This window comes from Sminthopsis crassicaudata, chromosome 2 (assembly GCF_048593235.1).
Source record: "Sminthopsis crassicaudata isolate SCR6 chromosome 2, ASM4859323v1, whole genome shotgun sequence".
In the NCBI taxonomy this organism is placed as follows: Eukaryota; Metazoa; Chordata; class Mammalia; order Dasyuromorphia; family Dasyuridae; genus Sminthopsis; species Sminthopsis crassicaudata.
This window is the reverse complement of record NC_133618.1, coordinates 363,278,562-363,297,503: the sequence shown is the minus strand read 5'-3', so window position 1 is coordinate 363,297,503 and position 18,942 is coordinate 363,278,562. Positions and strand designations below refer to the sequence as shown.

Below are 18,942 nucleotides of genomic sequence, written 5' to 3'. Positions count from 1 at the left end.
TGGCAGGCAGTTTAAGTAGGGCAGTGGATAGTGTCAGCCCTGAAGTCGGGAAGACTCATCTTCCTTGAGTTCAAATTTGGCCTCAGCTATTTACAATATATTTGACCCTAGGCAAATTGCTTAACCATGTTTCCCTTAGTTTCTTCATCTATAAAATAAGCAGGAGAAGGAAATGGCAAATTACTCTGGTATCTTTACCAAGAAAAATCCAAAGGGAGTCATGAAATGTTGGACATGATTGGGCACCACATTTTAGGAACATATGTTAATCAGCTGGAGAGCATTCCAAAAAGGAACCAAGAAGACAAAGTGAATAGAGACCATGCCAAGGAAGGATTAGCAATATGGTAGAGAAAAGTATGCTGGACTTGGACTAGAAGGACCTTAGTAGGAATCCTGACTCTGCCATTTGAAGCCTTCATGGCTCTGATCTTTTAAAACTGGACTCAGTTCTTCTAATTTTCTGTCATTGATCTTATGAACCTAGATACACAGAGGACAGACTAATTAGGAGGGGAATGTCATAGTGTCTTCAAGTCTGAGAAGGGCCTGTCATGTGGAAGGATTAGAATTATTTTGTTTAAACATAGAAAGAAAAATCAAGCATAGTGGAGGGAAGTTTCAGACAGTCAAATTTAAGATCTATGTAAGAAAAGACTTTTTAAAAATCTGTAGTGGAATGGATTGACTCTGGAAGTTTTCAGTCATGAGAGGTCTTCTAGCTAGTTATGAAAAGAATTCCTTAAACTTTGTTTTGATCTGGGATTCTAAACAGCAAGACGAAACACAAGGTAGCCACACGTGCTCACACGTCTCTCTTTTAGATGATTTCATTAAAAGAATCTTGAAGCCCCATGTGACTTCGAATGTGACAAATGTCCCAAACCTAGTGCAGAGCTCGGCCTTCTAGGGCAGATATACCAGCCTACTCCAATGCTGATATCAAGAAATCTGGGTCATTATGGGGCAATCAGCAAAGTCTTGTAGATTTCTAAGGAGGAGGATTAATTCACAAAGGTAACTTTGGGGAGAGAGAAATCTGCAAGCAAAGACCGCATCCTTTCAAAATAAGGGTCAATCATTGTTAAAAATAACACTCTTGCACTGAAAATCAAATATCAAGGAAAATTTATTAAAGAAGAATCTTCAGGAATCCTTTTAACGTTTCTGGCCAGAAGCAGGTCCCACTCCTCTTCAGGAAGAGGGAGCACTGAATACAGAAATGGGGGAGCCTTTATACTTGCTAGTGTGATGCAGCTTCTCCCTTCAGAGAACGGATTGGTCTGCTTTATCTGAGTTACAGTCTTTCTGATATGCTCACTACATGTTTCCATTTAATATATATAAAACATGACCCCCCCATAATACATCCCATGTTCAAAAATGGTGGAAAACTCCTCCTCTGGGATGTGTTATTTAATATTCAATTAGCCTATTAAGCAGAATAGTAATGATTGGTCAAGTCAGGTCATTGACCCCCAACTAGCTTGGGCCGAATGGGCTATTAATTTTAAGTTTTCGGTTTTCTCAAAACCACAAGACTCTTTCTGATTGGCTGAATCCACCTGTGCCTTCCTAGTCCCCCAAATTCTTGTTTGCTCAAGACTTCTATTGAACACTTAATTGTTCTGTGAATCCTAATCTTCCTTAACCTCTCACATTCTGAAAATCTCAGGGTCAGTGGTACCCACTATCTCAATCCCACACTACCTCAAAGCTTGCAACACTGTGGAAACCCAACTTTTCAGCATGTTTCATGGAGCTAAAACAGTACATAATTGGAAATCCAGAAAATTCCTAATTAGAAAGCTCATTTTGAGTAACACTTTCCACTTCCTCTTATATAAATTAAAAAGAGAGCAGGTGCAAGAGATAAAAACAAGAAAGAATGAATCCTCAGTACCATTAGCGGACTGAAAAGTCTTATAAATATTCATAGAACACAAAATGTCATGGCCAGAAAGAACTTTAGTTATCTCATACTAGTCTCTTGGAAGCCCAGAGAGGGAAAAGAATTTAACCAGTGTCACACATCAAGATAGGGGTGGAATTGTGACTAGAACCCAGGTTTCTTAATTCCAGTATAATTTTTATTATTCCATCATTGGAGATGAACATTGTTAAGGACTGAACAATAGAATTCAGCTTTCGTTGCCATGACCAAACAATCCCAGAGGAATGGTAATGATTTCTTTCCTATTCTTGATATAAATGTAAAATGAGGCATCTTCTGATAGACACTAATGTGTCTGTCTGTGTTTCTTAACTGTGCTTTTTTGTTACAAGGCAGGGTATTGAGTGTGGGTGGGGTGGGGTGCAACGGAGGTTACTGGCAAGTAACATTGATATAAATAAAAAAGCATCAATGAAACATTTTTTCAAAGCTGCTTTGTTGGGAAGAGTTATTGACGTTTCAACTTTAATATTCTCTCCAGGGAAATCTTTGGGGAGGTTTTGGAAATTCTCAAGGAAAAAAAATTAGAGAATGGCCCCAGTCAAATCTTTGCCTCATAGGGCCCCTTTGGCAGAGGATGTGTGGGTGAGATGCTGAGATGAGGGGGCCCTTTCTTTTTCCCAAGCTCCAGCCTCCCCACAGACTGAAATATATATAGCATTCAATTCCATAGCATCCAGTGCTTGATACACGCCAGTTAATATATGCTTTTGTATTTATTCATTCTTTAGGAATGTATCAGAATTACCCTTGGTATCAGTACTTCAGCTGGCCAAACGGACTGAATCCTGCATATATGGAACTTGGCTTGGAGTCATCCTTTTGCCACCTGGACCCTTAGGCTTCTTCCAGAGAAACCATTTTCTGTTTATCCATAAAAAGGAATTCATTGAGGGACTCATGTACTCAAGTGCTTTGAAGTCAAGGGATTGTTTTTCTTCACTCTTTGTATACCCAGACCTCAGTCCAGAGCCTGGCACATGGTAGGAGCTTAATAAATATATGTGGCCTGACTGATTCCTGTCCCAGCTCTCAGAATGTTGGAGCTGGAGGGAAACTCAGAGTTCAGCTAGTCTCAGCAAGCATTTTTATAACCTTTAATGAGTACTATGGATCTCAGAAATCATAATTATTATTACAGCTCATCATGGGAAAGAGGAAGATAACTCAGCATTCAGTGTAGTAGCCAAAAAAGGGACTATTAGATCTCAGTTACCTGATCATTAAGTAGATAAGAATAAGAAAGATCTAAGTTGAGATTCCATCTCAGATACTCTTCCTCTATAAAATGGGGGAGTGGTTACAATAGCATCTACTTTACAGTATTGTTGCAAGGTTCAAATGAAATACATACACATGTACAGAGCTTTGCTAAGCTTAAAAGCTCTATATAAATACTATTATTATTATTATTATTGCAGAGCACTAGGTGGTATAATGGATGGAGTGCCAGGCCTAAAGTTAGGAAGACTCATCTGACACATACTAGCTGGGTGACCCTGGGCAAGTCAATTAACCTTGTTTGCCTCACTTTATTTATTTGTAAGATAAGTTGGAAAAGGAAATAAGTCACCAAAACCATTTGGTAGTCACCAAAACCATTTGGTATTGGCTAAGAAATAGACTAGTTGATCAGTGGCATAGGTTAGGTTCACAGGACAAGATAGTGAATAAAAATAGCAATCTAATCTTTGACAAACCCAAAGATCCCAAATTTTGGGATAAGAATTCATTATTTGACAAAAACTGCTGGGAAAACTGGAAATTAGTATGGCAGAAACTAGGCATGGACCCACATTTAACACCACATACTAAGATTAGATCAAATTGGGTCCAAGATTTAGGCATAAAGAACGAAATCATAAATAAATTGGAGGAACATGGGATGGTTTACCTCTCAGACTTGTGGAGGAGGAAGGAGTTTGTGTCCAAGGGAGAACTAGAGACCATTATTGATCACAAAATAGAACATTTTGATTACACCAAATTAAAAAGTTTCTGCACAAACAAAACTAATGCAAACAAGATTAGAAGGGAAGTAACAAATTGGGAAAAAATTTTTACAGTTAAAGGTTCTGATAAAGGCCTCATCTCCAAAATATACAGAGAATTGACTTTAATCTATAAGAAATCAAGCCATTCTCCAATTGATAAATGGTCAAAGGATATGAACAGACAATTTTCAGATGATGAAATTAAAACTATTTCCACTCATATGAAAGAGTGTTCCAAATCACTATTGATCAGAGAAATGCAAATTAAGACAACTCTGAGGTATCATTACACACCTGTCAGATTGGCTAAGATGACAGGAACAAATAACGATGAATGTTGGAGGGGCTGTGGGAAAACTGGGACACTGATGCATTGTTGGTGGAGTTGTGAAAGAATCCAACCATTCTGGAGAGCAATCTGGAATTATGCCCAAAAAGTTATCAAAATGTGCATACCCTTTGACCCAGCCATACTACTACTGGGCTTATACCCCAAGGAACTACTAGAGAAGGGAAAGGGTCCTGTATGTGCCAAAATGTTTGTGGCAGCCCTTTTCATAGTGGCTAGAAGCTGGAAGATGAATGGATGTCCATCAATTGGAGAATGGTTGGGTAAACTATGGTATATGAATGTTATGGAATATTATTGTTCTATAAGAAATGGCCAACAGGAGAAATATAGAGAGGCTTGGAGAGACTTACATCAACTGATGCTGAGTGAAACGAGCAGAACCAGAAGATCATTATACACTTCAACAATGATACTGTACGAGGATGTATGCTGATGGAAGTGGATTTCTTCAACATAGAGAAGAGCTAATCCAATTCCAATTGATTAATGATGGAAAGAACCAGCTACATCCAGAAAAGGAACAATGGGAAATGAATGTAAACTGTTATTTTTACCTTCTGAATCCAATTCTTCCTGTGCAACAAAAAATTCGGTTCTACACACATATATTGTATCTAAATTATACTGTAATATATTTAACATATATAAGACTGCTTGCCATCTGGGGGAGGGGTTTGGGGGAGGAAGGGAAAAAATCTGAATAGAAGTAAGTGCAAGGGATAATGTTGTAAAAAATTACCCATGCATATGTACTGTCAAAAAATGTTATAATTATAAAATAAAAAAAAAAAAAAAAAAAAGATAAGTTGGAAAAGGAAATAACAAATTATTCTAGTAGCTAAATAAAATGGGGTCACAGAGAGTTATATATGACTGTTTTATATATGAGAGTTATATATGCCTGAAAAAATGACTTAACAATTAGCATCAACTATTATCTTTCCTTTAAGTTTTAATTATTTTATTTTTATAATTGCTTTTTATTTTTCAAAACACATGAAAAGATAATTTTCAATATTCATCCTTGCAAAATCTTGTGTTCCATATCCTCCCCCCCAAACATCCCCTAGACAGCAAGTAATCCAATATACGTTAAGCATGTGCAATTCTTCTAAACATATTTCCACATTTATCATATTGCACAAGAAAAATCAGATCAAAAAGGGGGAAAAATCATCTTTTCTGATGTTAATATTCAAGTCAGGATGGGGAGGTTGTCTTTAGTAATCCTGCAGATTTTCTCCTGAATACTCCTTACTTTTCCTTCTGTCAGTTGGGATTTTTTAGGAGTGCCAAATGATATAATAGATAGGAATCAGGCCTTGGGGACAGGAAGTCCTGAGTTTAAGTACTACTTCTGGTACATATTGACTGTGTAACCCTGGGCATGTCATTAAATCTCTCAAGGTTCTAGGCAACTTTTTAAAAGACCATAGTTACAGAGAAATGCTGGCCTGATTTGATAACTTCCTCACTTGGGAATTCCCTATACTAATGAAGTCACAGGTTCAGTGAATGAGAAACTGGAATCTATTGGGCCCCATTAATTGATTATTCTTTTTATTTTATTTTATTTTATTTTATTTTATTTTATTTTTTGGTCATCTCTTCGCTGAAACCATCTGACATTAGTTCTGGGTCTAGATAGGAACCCACTCATTGTGAAATTCCTGCCTTGTTTTAGAAACCAAATATCAAATACAATTTAGAATAGAGAAATAGTTTCCAGCAACAACAAGGATTAGTAAGCAGGTTGAAAATCTGAGTGATATTGAGAAGTGGCCCAGCTCTGCTTTGAAGAGGCCCCAAAGCCTCAAGTTCCTTCATACCTGGAATAAGCAGCTCAAAGGCAGCAGGAATGTCTGGTGCCCTCCTAAGGAATAGGAGAATTTGGAAAGGTGTTGGGGCTTTGGGTGATTCTGACCTGAAAGGGTTTTTATCAGAAGGATAGGATTCCTCATCCTATCCTCATCCTATTCCACTCCTTTTTCTATAAGCTTTATATAAGAAGTCACTATGAAATTTATTCAGATTTCATACACTGATTGATGAAAATTCTCAAATTTTCATAGATCTAGGCTTGGTGGTTGTGTTTTGTGGATCATTCTTAACCCACTGTTCTTCATGTTTATTAAAACATTTATTTTCCCCAGTTACATGTAAAACAATTTTTTCACATTTCTTTTTTAAACTTTCGGTTCCATATTCTCTCTTTCTCCTCATCAAAGTTAAGCAAAACATTTCCATAAAAGTCACGTTGCAAATGAAAACATAGGTCTCCTCCCCACCCCTCAAAAAAAATCCTCAAGAAAAAAGTATGCTTCAATCTGTGTTCAGACACAATCAATTCTTTCTCTGGATATGGATAGCATTTTTCATCATAAATCCTTCAGAATAGTCTTGGATCATTGTATTGTTGAGAATAATAGTCATTCACAGCTAGTTATTCCATAACATTGCTATTGCTTTGTACACAGAATATTTCATTTTACTTGAGCTCATGGAGGTGGACTTTCCAACTAACCCACAATTCTTGCCTTATCTTACCTGTTTCCCTCTAGGCTACTCTTTACTCTCCAATCAGTCCAGAACTATTTCCATGACTTGCTATTGCTGTAGCCCCACTAAGGCTTCTGCACCCTGACCTTTAACTTATGCTAACTTTGCTCTTATTCTTATATATGGCCCTTTTCTGGGCACAACCTCTGCTAATGTGCATGGATAAGCTTGCCCTCATTTAGCAGAGGAGGAGATAATGAAGGTGCCTGGGAAGGACATGTCTCACAAAAAAACAATAGCAAGACTTGGGTGGTCAAATCCTTCTCTGTTGGGGGTTTGAGGACCCCCAGGTTGGGCTCTGCCTGTGTCCTTGGGGAAAACTCAAGGAGGCTTATCTCCACAGATGCCAACACTGAGGAAATCCCCAAAGGGAGGATTTAAAGCCCCCTACCCTATCCCACTGCCTCCAGGTTAATGCCATAAACAGCAAAGTCCCTAATTCTCTCTCTTATTAAGTGATAGGAAAGCCTGTCTACTTGTCTATTTCTGGTAGAAAGATTTAATTTTCTGGCTCTAAGGATGAAAATTGCTTTCAGATGTATATCCCAAGTTGGAAAACATTAAGCTGAGATATATGGAAATCATTACCTAAATAACACTCTAGTTTTATCTCTCCTTTCTAATTTAGACTGATTCCTGCTTTGTGGATTATGGGTGGGGATGTTACATCTTTAGTCAGTTCCAACCTAAGTCTTACTTTTCCTCCTGAGTCTTTCTTTTCTCTGGGCCCCTTTAGGCCTCCTTGGCTCCAGGCAGGCTAGTTTATTCACAGTTTCCCATTTTCATTCAATTCAGGCTCATTTTCCTCTATAGGATTTACTTCCCAGCAAGCAGAATCCCAGAATTGGGGTACACTCATTAAGTTTGGATAATTAAAAAGCTCCAATCACCACATCCTTCCATCAGGGCTGGAACATAGGCTTTCAACAGGTTTGTTCTTAAAGCATGTTCTGGAAAACAGCTTACATACAAACCCTCATAGTACTTTACATCAAGTATCCCCATATGGTTACAATTCTACTGGCTTGCTCTTTTCTGATTTAGGGTTTCTCATCAAAAAAACCAAAATTCTGGTTTATGTTTTCCCTTCTCAGGGTGCAACACAGAAACATTTATGTGGATGATGGGGTATGTGACAACCAGCAGGATACTGTGAGGGCCAGAAGCCTCTCCCTTCCCTGAACTAACTCAGTCTTCTTAGCCTATCTTGAGCTCATCTCTTCCACCAAATTGGGATGTAGAAGCTGCAAAGAACTCCTTAGCCAGCTAGTTCGTCTTGACTCCAGGGGCTGATTTCCTTAATGTGGTCTTAGCTAGGGATCATGAATCACATTATTATGTGGACATCATCCTGGGCCACCAGGGGAGAAGGTAAGAAAGGTTATCACCCTTTCTGGCCCTCAGTGCTCTTCTGTGGCCAGATCCTGGGAGGCTAGCCAGAGAGCAAAATCTCACAGCCTATGTATGCCTACAGAGGGGTCACAAGCATTTTTTTTACAGCCCCAGCTGGATGTAACTATCTATGTAATTTTCAAACTCCCAATGTCAAACCAGACCTACCCTGCTTTGTTTTCAGGAGAATGGCCATAGCTGGGAAGATCAGATGGTACTTTCTTCTGTCCTTGTTTCCTTCATCATTACGGTTTTTAGATTTAGAGGTAGAAATTAATTTATTTAGTCCAACCTCTCATTTCATTTTATAGTGAAGGAAACAGATGTCCAGGGCAGAAAGGAAATTTGTACCTGAAGCCTCTAACAAGAAGCTAATTCTTTGCTTTTTGCTCCATACCACAGAATTTTCTTCTCTAGATACTGAGGAGACTAACTGCCCCAACCTCTCCAGGAAGTAGCTACACATGCTTTATGCTTGCTTGTTCTTGGCAAAACTGGGTAATGCTGATAGCACAGACACCTCTCCCATACTGGATCACACATGCTTGAACACTCTTTGCTGTCCCAAGGAAAGCTTTCAGCAAGGACAGCCAGGGAGTTACACTGATCTTGGATGGTCTAGGCAAGATAGAACATGTACCAAAGATGACACATCATCTTTTCTTCATTTTCTTTTTTATTAGTACTTACATTTATTTAAGGTATGCAACTTACATGTATGTACATTACTGAGCAAAATTGAATCGCAAACAAATATACAAATATCATAACAAGCATTATCAAATAACAAAACCGGCACTAGTGTTATAAGCATTTTGGTAAGGAAAAATCATTGAAGAGGACTTCAGCCCGTGGTATTTTTCCTTTCAACCAAGTCAAAATTCTTAGTAGCACCATAATGGCAACACAAGAAACAGAAGATAGAACATTTTACTACTTTTTTTCTGAATAACTTGCTTTGCATTTTAGTGAATTAGTCAGGAAAGTGAACAGTGTGTGCATTTTGGTCCACAAAAGCTTCTTTTCTCAGCCATACCGAGTATCTGTCTTTTCTACCTGTACAAGCACTGCACTGTACTTTGATTCAATGATTGGAGATGGACATACATTTTACAAACTGCTCTTATATAAAAGTTGTCCCTAAATTTTGAGTGAGTCTTTGATAAACTAGTTATTCATCATCATTAGCAATAAGAATTACATGTTTCTTTATCTACCACAGTACTTCTGGACTCTGTAGTTCTTCTAAGGTGGCCAAAGAGGATATTCTGGAAAATAACACAGTAAAATCTTCAAACAACCAGGTCCTTAAAACCCGATCTATTCCAAAGGCACCAAGAATTAGGAGGGCACATTCTTTCTCTTACACATCATCATTTTCTAATAACTGTAGTTCTTGTCACAGAAGGTCTAGAAAACTCTTTATAAGATCACTTCAGGCATGGAATCAAAGCTTAGAAATTTCTTCTACTCTACTGGACCCTCCCTCCTCCCAAAGATTTGCTCCTCCTAGAAGCTCCTAGAAGAAGAGCATCCTGGTCAGAGAAACAGAATTTCTTACCAAGGGGTACTTACTCCCAAACTTCTCTAGGTTCCTTTGTCATCCTCCCCTCTTTTAGTCTTTCTTTATTAGAATGTAAAGTCCTTGAGAGCAGAGTAAGGTCCTTTTTTTGGGAGGGGGGAAACATTTTGCTTGTATTTCTATCCTTAGTACAGAGCTTGGAATATAGTAAGTGTTTAATAAATGCTCACATGCTAATGGCTGAGATTTGCTGGAAATGAAAAATACTTTCTCTCAGGAGACTTTTGGAGCTGAATAGTGAGATTGCAATAAAGATCAAGTGAAATAATATTTGTAAAGCCTTTAGTATAGTGCCTAAAACATAGCAGGCACTTAATAAATGCTTATTTTTTTTTCTTACTCTCACCAGAATGCCTGCCAGTATAAGAGAGGATGGAGAAATACAACTTGTATTTCCCACCATTCTTCTCCTACATCTCAGAGTGAGCTGGAAGATATTTCAGTGTTGCTAAGTAAAAAAAAATGATAAGCTGTCTTACAGATTCAAATCTTGCAAGAAGGTTGAGACACATACCCAAATGACAACCTGAGTTTCTGGATTCCTTAGTTGTTAGCTTGGCAATATTTCTAGATTTAAAATCAGGATAACTGATTAGGATATAGCTGAAGAGGGATTCATATCTAGACTTCTGAACTTTAAGTATATTGCTCTACTCTTTATGCCACACTGCCCCTCAAAGGGCACCCCCTTTTCCTAAGGTTGTTCCAGCCCCCAGGGAAAAAAAGGGGACGTTTCTCTAGTGACACCCCGCCATACAGATATTAGTGAGACTGAATCCACAAAGGTGTATTTTCCTGATCTGTTTTTCTTAGCCAGAAGACTCAGTGGGACCTGCCTATAAATCAACATGAAAGAAAGAAACTGATTCCAGGTTAGGTGTTCCCATCTCATTCCCATGCTAGTCCCCCTGAACTGACTACCAAGGGAGAGACATTAGGTCAGAAACTTCCCTCCTAGTCCATAAGAATACAGCTCAAAGCACAGCTGTCTGTGTGGTGAAAATTGCTTAAGAAGGATAGAAAGAAATTATATTTTCCCAGAAATTTTTGGCAAAGATGTGAGGCCTCCACAAATCAGTCAGGCCCACATGTTGCCCATCTCTCATATTTAGTTGGCTTATTCAATATTCCAGTCATTTATGAGTGACCAAGAATGTGGGTGCTTTTCCATGCCTGGTTCTGGATTTTTAGTGACATGCTAGTAAATGCTACCTGATAGATTCTTCAAAATGTGACACAGATGTGAACTGGGCAAGAGAAACAACAGGTTAGACTAATTTTCCCCTAATGCTCCTGCCAATTCTGTGATTCTTTGGTGGGTTTTATCTAGACTAGAGCCTGAAATATCTCTAGGTCAGGAAATTGTAGCCATCTGCACATCCCGGGAACCAACAGAAACAGGGCATTTCACTAACTTTGAACAAGCAGTAACATTCCAACATGGCTAGAATGCTTGATGATTGTCCTAAAAATGGCCAGAGCCCAACCTATCCTTTTGTGGAAGTGAGACGTCCACAGATATTGTACATGTTTTGAGGCTTTTTCAATGTATGGCCTGATTGTATGGGTTTTTTTTTCTTTTTTTGTCTTTGGTTATATGGAATTTTTTTCTGGGAGAGGAAAAATGGGAAATGCTATTGTGATGTTTAAAAAAATCAGTAAAAACTTATTTTTAAAAAAAAGAAAAAAATATGGCCCAAGGTGGGAGAAATACCTCCTCTTCCTCTTTCTGCTGAATCAGAAACTTGTTGAGACTTTCAAATCTCCTATCAGCACTTTTCCCTGTGCACCATTTCCTCTCATCTTTGACTTTAGAAATTGAAATTTTTATTTTATTTGCTGAGTGCACCAAAAGCCAATAAAAACAACGGACTTTGGCCCAAAAGAGCAAGGTCTTTGCTGTAGCTCAGGTGCTACTTTGTGATAAAATCTGAAGACCTGGAAATATTTAGTTCAAATTTTGGACATGGAAGGTAGACTATCCAGAAACATTTCAAATTCAATTTGTAGCCCTATCTGCCATTAGGAAACAAAATGCTTGTCAATTGGTTTTTTAAATGGATGTCTGTTATTCTGAATGGATTTCATTTGAACTTTGCCCAGTGGGTGGAGAATGCAGGGACTAAACTGACCAAATAAAAAGTAAATGTAGGTTTGTTAAACTAGCAGTTTTGTGAAAACATGGTTGGAATACTTGATTATCCCTAAAAAATGGCCAGAGCCCAACCTACCCTATTGTGGAAGTGAGAATTCCACATTGTACATGTTTTGAGTCTTTTTCAATGTATGGACTAGTATATATTTTTTTCTTTTTTTTCTTTAAAAACAATTACTTGTTATATATATATTCTGATAAATAGAGAATGGGGAATACTATAATGATGTTAAGATAAGAAAGAAAGGAAAAACTCCAGAAAGATTTTCCTTTCCTCTTTACTTACTTAAAACTTTGGTGGAATCATTTATCATTGGAGGTTTTAGAGATTATCAACTCAGGTTACTTAAATTCTGGCAATGTAACTAAGCCAGAATTAAGAATTCTTAAATTCTTAAGTACAAAGTTAGGAAATGAGTATTTCCTGAATGCCTTTTGTGGAACAACATGGATGAAATTAAAAATAACTGCCTGCAAAATTGTAGAGTTGGGAATAATTAGCACACCCTGGCTATGGTGTAGGGCCTTTATTTTCTGTAAAGATTGAGAAGTTTGGTGTTTGATTACTATTTTTTTCAGTTTTGGAAAGCACAGATTTCAGAAAAGGGTTGAGATTGATTTAAATATGGTGTCCAAATTCTGAGAAGATTGAATGGCATTTCCCAGACCCTTGAGGTGATGCCCCCTGGCACAAATCCTCATTCATTCTTCCCCAAACAAATGGAAAAACAATATTCATCTCATAGTTAGAAGCTGCTAGGGACTAAATAGGACTGTTTCATGGAAAGGGCACAAAACAGGAAATGCTCACAAAATCCCAAAGACTGAATGGAACAGTAAGATGTAATGGACAGTTTTTCCCACTTGCCCCACTTTAGGAAAAAGTGCTATCAGAAATTCCAAAAGTCTTAGCCAACATGAATGATATTTTGTTTTGTTTTGCTGGGTGGGGTGGAGTGAAAGGAATCAAAGCAGACCATCAATTCTCACTTTGGCTGGAAGGAAGGAAGCTCAAATCCAGATCAGGCCAAACCTAAAGCATCTAAATGATGCAGTAAAAAGAGCCCTAGATGTGAAGATTGAGAACTTGGGGGTAGAATCCCATCTTCCCTTTACTACTCTCTAACCTTGAGTCTGTTAAAAACTTTAGGCCTTCCCTTTTTCTTGATCAGAAAAATAAGGGTTTAAATTAGATAGCTTCAGTCCCTTCTGACCCTAGAATCATATGCTCCTGTGATGCTGTTTAGGGAGATAGCTTCATCTAAGTGCCTACTTCCTTATCTAAACTGACTAATCCCAGGGACTAAAATGGTGGGATTATGGATTTAGAATTAGAAATCATATAAGCGATTATCTAGCCCAACTACTTCATGTTAGACCCAGAGAGTTTAAGATTTTTAAGCAAAATCATACAATAAGTAAGATTGAGCCAAAATTAAACTGAGATACTCAGACTCTGAACCCAATACTTTTCTGTAGCACTTTGAGCACAAGTGAAATTCTGCTGCTCTTCCTGGAGGCTTGAGTCTTCATGAAATTGCATCCCTGAAGAGATGTAGTACCCTTTCTCCCTATTTCTCCTCTCTCTTCCCCTTTTCCATGGAGATGCAGGTGATTGTCAGAATATCAGCCTCTCAATATCAGCCCCTAGGAATACCAATATGGTCAAATACTGACTCATTTTAATTCCATGTTCTTCTTTTTAAAAGGTGCAAAATAAATGGTAGTGTGATCTTGGAATGGATTTTAAAAAAAATGATTAATGAATAATTATAAAAGGTAGTAATAATCACACCAGAGTTTCATCAGGAATAAGTCATAGAAGACTAATCTCATTTCCCTTTTTTGGACGGATTTGTAGATGGGATGGTGTGTGTGTGTGTGTGTGTGTGTGTGTGTGTGTGTGTGTGTGTGTGTGTGTGTGTAATGGTTGACCTAGATTTAAGCATTGGTTTGACAAAATATCTCATATCATTCTTGTGAAAAAATTAGAGATCTGAGGACTAGATGATACTGCAATTAAATAGAAGTCTTCTGTGCTTGACTATCAGTTTGGCAGGATTTTTTCAATGGAATCTCCCTGGGGTCTGTGCTAAGTTGCCTTGTACTCTTTGATATTTATAAGGACACAGATAGAGGCATGCTTATCAAATTTGCACATGACTCAAAGTTAGAGAGATAGCCAATAATACACTGGAAGAAAGTCAGGATTCAAAAGATGTTGGCAGGCTAGAACATAGGACCAAATTTATTACAATGGACTTCAATAGGGACATGTGTAAAGTTTTATATTTGAATCAAAACAAACAACTTCACAGATACAAAATGAAGAAGCTATAAAAGCTATGATTAAAAGCAGCTAGGTGGCACAGTGGATAGACCCTAGGTATGGGAATCAAAGAACTGAATTAAAATTCAATTTCACATACATACTACCTATGTGATCCTGGGCAAACCAACCTTTATTTGTCTTCATTTTGTCATCTGTAAAAAGGGGAGAATTATAATACCTACTTCTCAGAGTTGTGAAGATCAACTGACATAATAGTGGTAAAGTGTTTAGCCTGTTACTTGATATACTGTAAGAACTTAATGAGTACTTATTTCTCTTTCTCCTTCTTCCTCTCTCTCTTTCTTTCTTCCTCTCTTCCTTCTCTCCCTTTTTCTTTCTCTGTCTCTCTTTCCTCTCTCTCTCCCTTTTTTCCCTCTCCTTCTCCCTCTTCCTTCACCCTTTGTCTCTCTGGAAAGACATAATAGTCCTCTTCTATCATTTAAAAAGATATTCTACAGAAAAGGGATTAGAACTTGGCAACAGAAGCCAAACTTAGGAGTAATGAGTAAAACAAATTGCTCGTGTTCAAATTAGGTTTGATACCAGGAAACACTTCCTAACAATTAAAGTAGGTTGAAGGTGGAATGAACTGCCTTTGAGGACATGAGGTCTCTGTCTGGCCTGCCCCACTATTAGAAATCTTCTAATAAGAGTGAGAGGACCAGGTTATCTTGCAAAAAGGATTCCTATTTATGTACAGAATAGTCTCATTGAATTCTGAGATCATGACATTAGAACTGACATCCACCTCTGTGATTCTGTGATCATCAATAATTAAAAGAATAGAATTACATCGAAAGATGTAGCAAAAGCACCTAACAAAATATAACATGCATTAAAGATGCACATTTAATATAATTAAAATTTTTATCTTAAATCAAGAACAAACATTATTTGGAATAGAGAAACACTAAAAGCTTTTCCACAGGGATGAAACAATCTAGGAAGTGAGCTTTAACTGTTCTCATTTGTAACTTCCTATATACATTATGGTGGCATTTCAAGTTTATTTTGCTTCCCTAACTTCTCTTGCATCTTTCCCCTTTGCTAAAGCTACATGGCCACCAATTCAGTTCAGACCCCTTGGCTTTTTAAGCTCTTTCCACCTTTTAGATACTATGACTTCCAATCTATCTTCCACACACTTGCCAAAGTCATTTTCCAAAGGAACACATCTGAGGTGTGACCCCCTGCTCAAAAGTCTTCAGTGTCTCCCTACTGATGATATAAAACTTAACTTCTTTACTGTCATTTAAGTAAGGTTGTCTACAATCTGCCCCTCATCTACCTTCATTTTTTTCTTTTCTTTTTTTAAAACTTTATTTATTTTAATTTGAACTTAAGAAATAAAGCTAGCATTTTCATAATAGAATAGAATAAACAAGAAGCCACCAATCTTTCCAATTTTAGCTCATGCTACGGCTTCAGCAACCACCCTCCGTTGTAGACAAACTGACCTATTAATTGTTTCCCAAGTTTAGGGAGTCAGCTGTTTTCCCATCTCCATTCCAGGCTACCTCAAATTCCTCGAACTGATTTCTTCATTTCTGCTTCTCCATATTGTTAACTTGCTTCAAGATTCAGCCTGGGTGCCATTTCCTCCTTTGTAAAGTTCCTCTCACCTATCATCATTGCTATTACTCTCTCTCTCTCTCTCTTTCTCTTTAAAATGACCTTTTATTTATTTATATTTGCATATGCTGAAATCTCTCAGTTGAGCATAAGTTTTTAGGCACAGAGGCTGTTCCATTTAATTCCTCACATACAGCCTTGGACATGATAGATCCTTAGTGCTTATTGATTTGTACTGAATTGAATAAAAGATCGAAAAATAAAGAGAACTAATAATAAAATTCAATACCAATATTATTTTGGAAAAACTGATGTCTATATACAATATTGCTCCAACCTCTTTGAAAAGCTATATAGAATTATATTAGAAGCAGTATCGCTTAGTGGTTGAAAGCTGAGAGATTGATCTAGGTTGAAGTATCACTTCTGACACATACTAATTGTATGACTGGTTAAATCTTTTAGCATTTCAGAGCTCTATGCAATTTTTCAAGAGTTTGGCTTGCAGACAAGATGCTTGGAGACCATTACTAGTAAAAACATAGTTTCTATCCCTATATGAAATTTTATATTTACAGATACACATACATATGTATATATACATACAGAGAATATATTCTCATACAGAGAATATATTCTTAGCACTGCTATCTGTAGTTGCAAAACAAAACAAAACAAAAAACTGACACAAATAATAACTAATAACCAGTGGAATAAATGCTAATGAATTATATTCAGTAAATATAATGGAATATTACAGTGCCACAAAAATATTGAATGACTTAAAAGAAACACATGAATATATTTTATATGATGAAGAACGAAGAAAACAGAATTTTAAAAACAACAATTTGCATAGTGACTACTAGTATAGAAATAAAGTCCACACTGAACAGTAACAAAGTATGTGTCAAGTACAGTAGATAATGTTGATACTACCACTATCAAAGTTAAAACACACATCCTTCCTGTTAACAATCAGTTAGTTGTAAAAATGGAGAGTGACGTGTGCTATCTGTCTCAATCTTGCCATTAGGCAATTTTGTTTAATTGTTTTCAGGAAATGTACTTGGTAGGGTGAGGTTATTTGGGTTGGGAAGTGTCCGTTGTGTCAAAACAAAATGCAGTATAATTAAAGAAATGAGAAATATGAATAATTCAAATGGAAATGGGAAAACTTACCTGAAGCAATGAAGAGGGAAGAAAACAGAATCATAAGAACAATATAAACAGACCACAGCTGTGCAATGAAAACATTAACAGGGGAAGAATGTTTCCATGGACTACAATGGACATTTTGTTATTATCCTGTTTGAATTAATATACAGAGTGTTTCCTTTAATAATAGCTACGTGATCAGTACCTGGTCATTGAAGCATTTAAAAAAATACTCAGAAGAGAACAGAAGAATGGTCAAAAGGAAACACAGACATCAGGACAGCTTTGAAAATAGCATGTTGAATTTGTCACACTCTTGGAGAGAGAAACAAGCATGGTATAAATTCCTGGCTGCTGGTGTAATTCACTTTTTCTGTTACACTTTGTTTAGGGAAATACTCATCTGTTTTGGAATTTGTCAAGGTCAGAATAAAAAATGAAATTAAAAAAAGAAAAAAAAACAACCAACTAGTGAACTATAGAAAGTGTATGGTTACATTTATAATCACTTTTTGTTAATTTATTAAATTTTTCTTGTCTTTCTTTTGTTTCTAGATAGATGAAAATCAAAACAAAATTTATTAAAATAGAAATTACTGGTCTGATGGTCCTGGCTTTTAGGGTCCTGGGAATAATGTGTTGTTTTTTTAAACAGTGCTTGTCTTTTCTTTTAAAAGAATAATACTTGGAGGCAGCTAGGTGGTACAGTGCATAGAATACTAGCCCTGACCTGAGCTCAAATCTGGCTTCAGACACTTTAATACTTTCTAGTTGTGTGACCCTGGGCAAGTCACTCAACCCCAATTGCCTCAGAGGAAAAAAAAAGAATAATACTTCCAAATGTGGATTTGAGTTTTGGGGATATAGAGGTAAGTGCCAGCTTCTAGCCCTTCCTAATGGACCACTGTGTCTCCAGTTCCTACTCATCCTTCAAGGACTACGCTCTAATTTCTACCTTTGATAGAAAGCCTCCTCTCATTGCTGTAATCTCTCCTCTGAACTCTTGAAGAATACAACAGATTGTATCATCAAATGTTAAACTGACTTGTTCAGACTCTGTTGCCTGTGGTCATGTTTTGGGATTCCCAACTAGACTAGGAACTCCTATAAGCTGAGGAGTTCTCTACTCATCTTTTCCACAGGAAAACAGGAAGTTGGGTATAGGGTGTTGGGGCTTCTTGTGAGAAGTGTTTGAAAAACTTTGCTGCTTTATTGAAAATGTCAGGTCATGAAAACCAGTCAACACCCACTACCCTAGCCCAGACAAGCTAGGCATATGTGGTCTAATCAGATGTGACCAATTATGGCTACTTCTTACTGCTGCCTGGGGAACTTAGCCTGCCTTTTAATATCCTTCTCCTGCTGCTTGTACTAATAAGCTAACATGCTTATACTAATAGATTAATAGCCAAGAAACTCATTCACCATAACCTGCCTATTTGGGTAGGCAGACTAAACCTAAGATGCCCAATTCTGTTTGTGACTACAAGAGAAAAACTACTTTTTGTAGTGGCAAGGAACTAGAAAATTCCCCATAAGTTGGAGAATGACTGAATAATTTATGGTATATGAATGTAATGGAATATTATTGTTTTATAAGAAATGATGAGCAGGATAATTTCAGAAAAGCCTGGAAAGACTGACATGAACTGATGTAGAACCAAGAGAATATTGTACAGAGTAACAAGATTGTATGATGATCAATTGTGATAAAGTTGGCTGTTTTCAACAATGTGATTCAAGGCAATCCCAATAGATTTGTGACAGAAAAAGCCATCCACATCCAGAGAGAGAACTATGGAGACTGAATGTGGATCAAAGCATAGTATTTTCACCTTTTTTTGGTGGTGTTGCTTGTTTGCTTGTTTTTTTTTTCTTTTGATCTGATTTTG

At 37.1% G+C, this 18,942-nt stretch overlaps 1 protein-coding gene and 1 long non-coding RNA gene across 3 annotated transcripts in view; one reads left to right on the top strand and one right to left on the bottom strand.

The window, feature by feature from the left end:
* The window catches only part of PDLIM4 (PDZ and LIM domain 4), a 100,663-nt gene that overhangs the window by 48,013 nt on the left and 33,708 nt on the right, over window positions 1-18,942 (bottom strand). The gene's annotated exons all lie outside the window — the stretch shown is intronic.
* Window positions 1-18,942, top strand: part of LOC141556596 (uncharacterized) — a 113,003-nt gene that overhangs the window by 92,445 nt on the left and 1,616 nt on the right. Inside the window, exon 4 of the long non-coding RNA XR_012486580.1 lies at window positions 2,686-2,937. This is a non-coding gene — a long non-coding RNA (uncharacterized LOC141556596). The remainder of the gene's footprint in view (window positions 1-2,685; window positions 2,938-18,942) is intronic.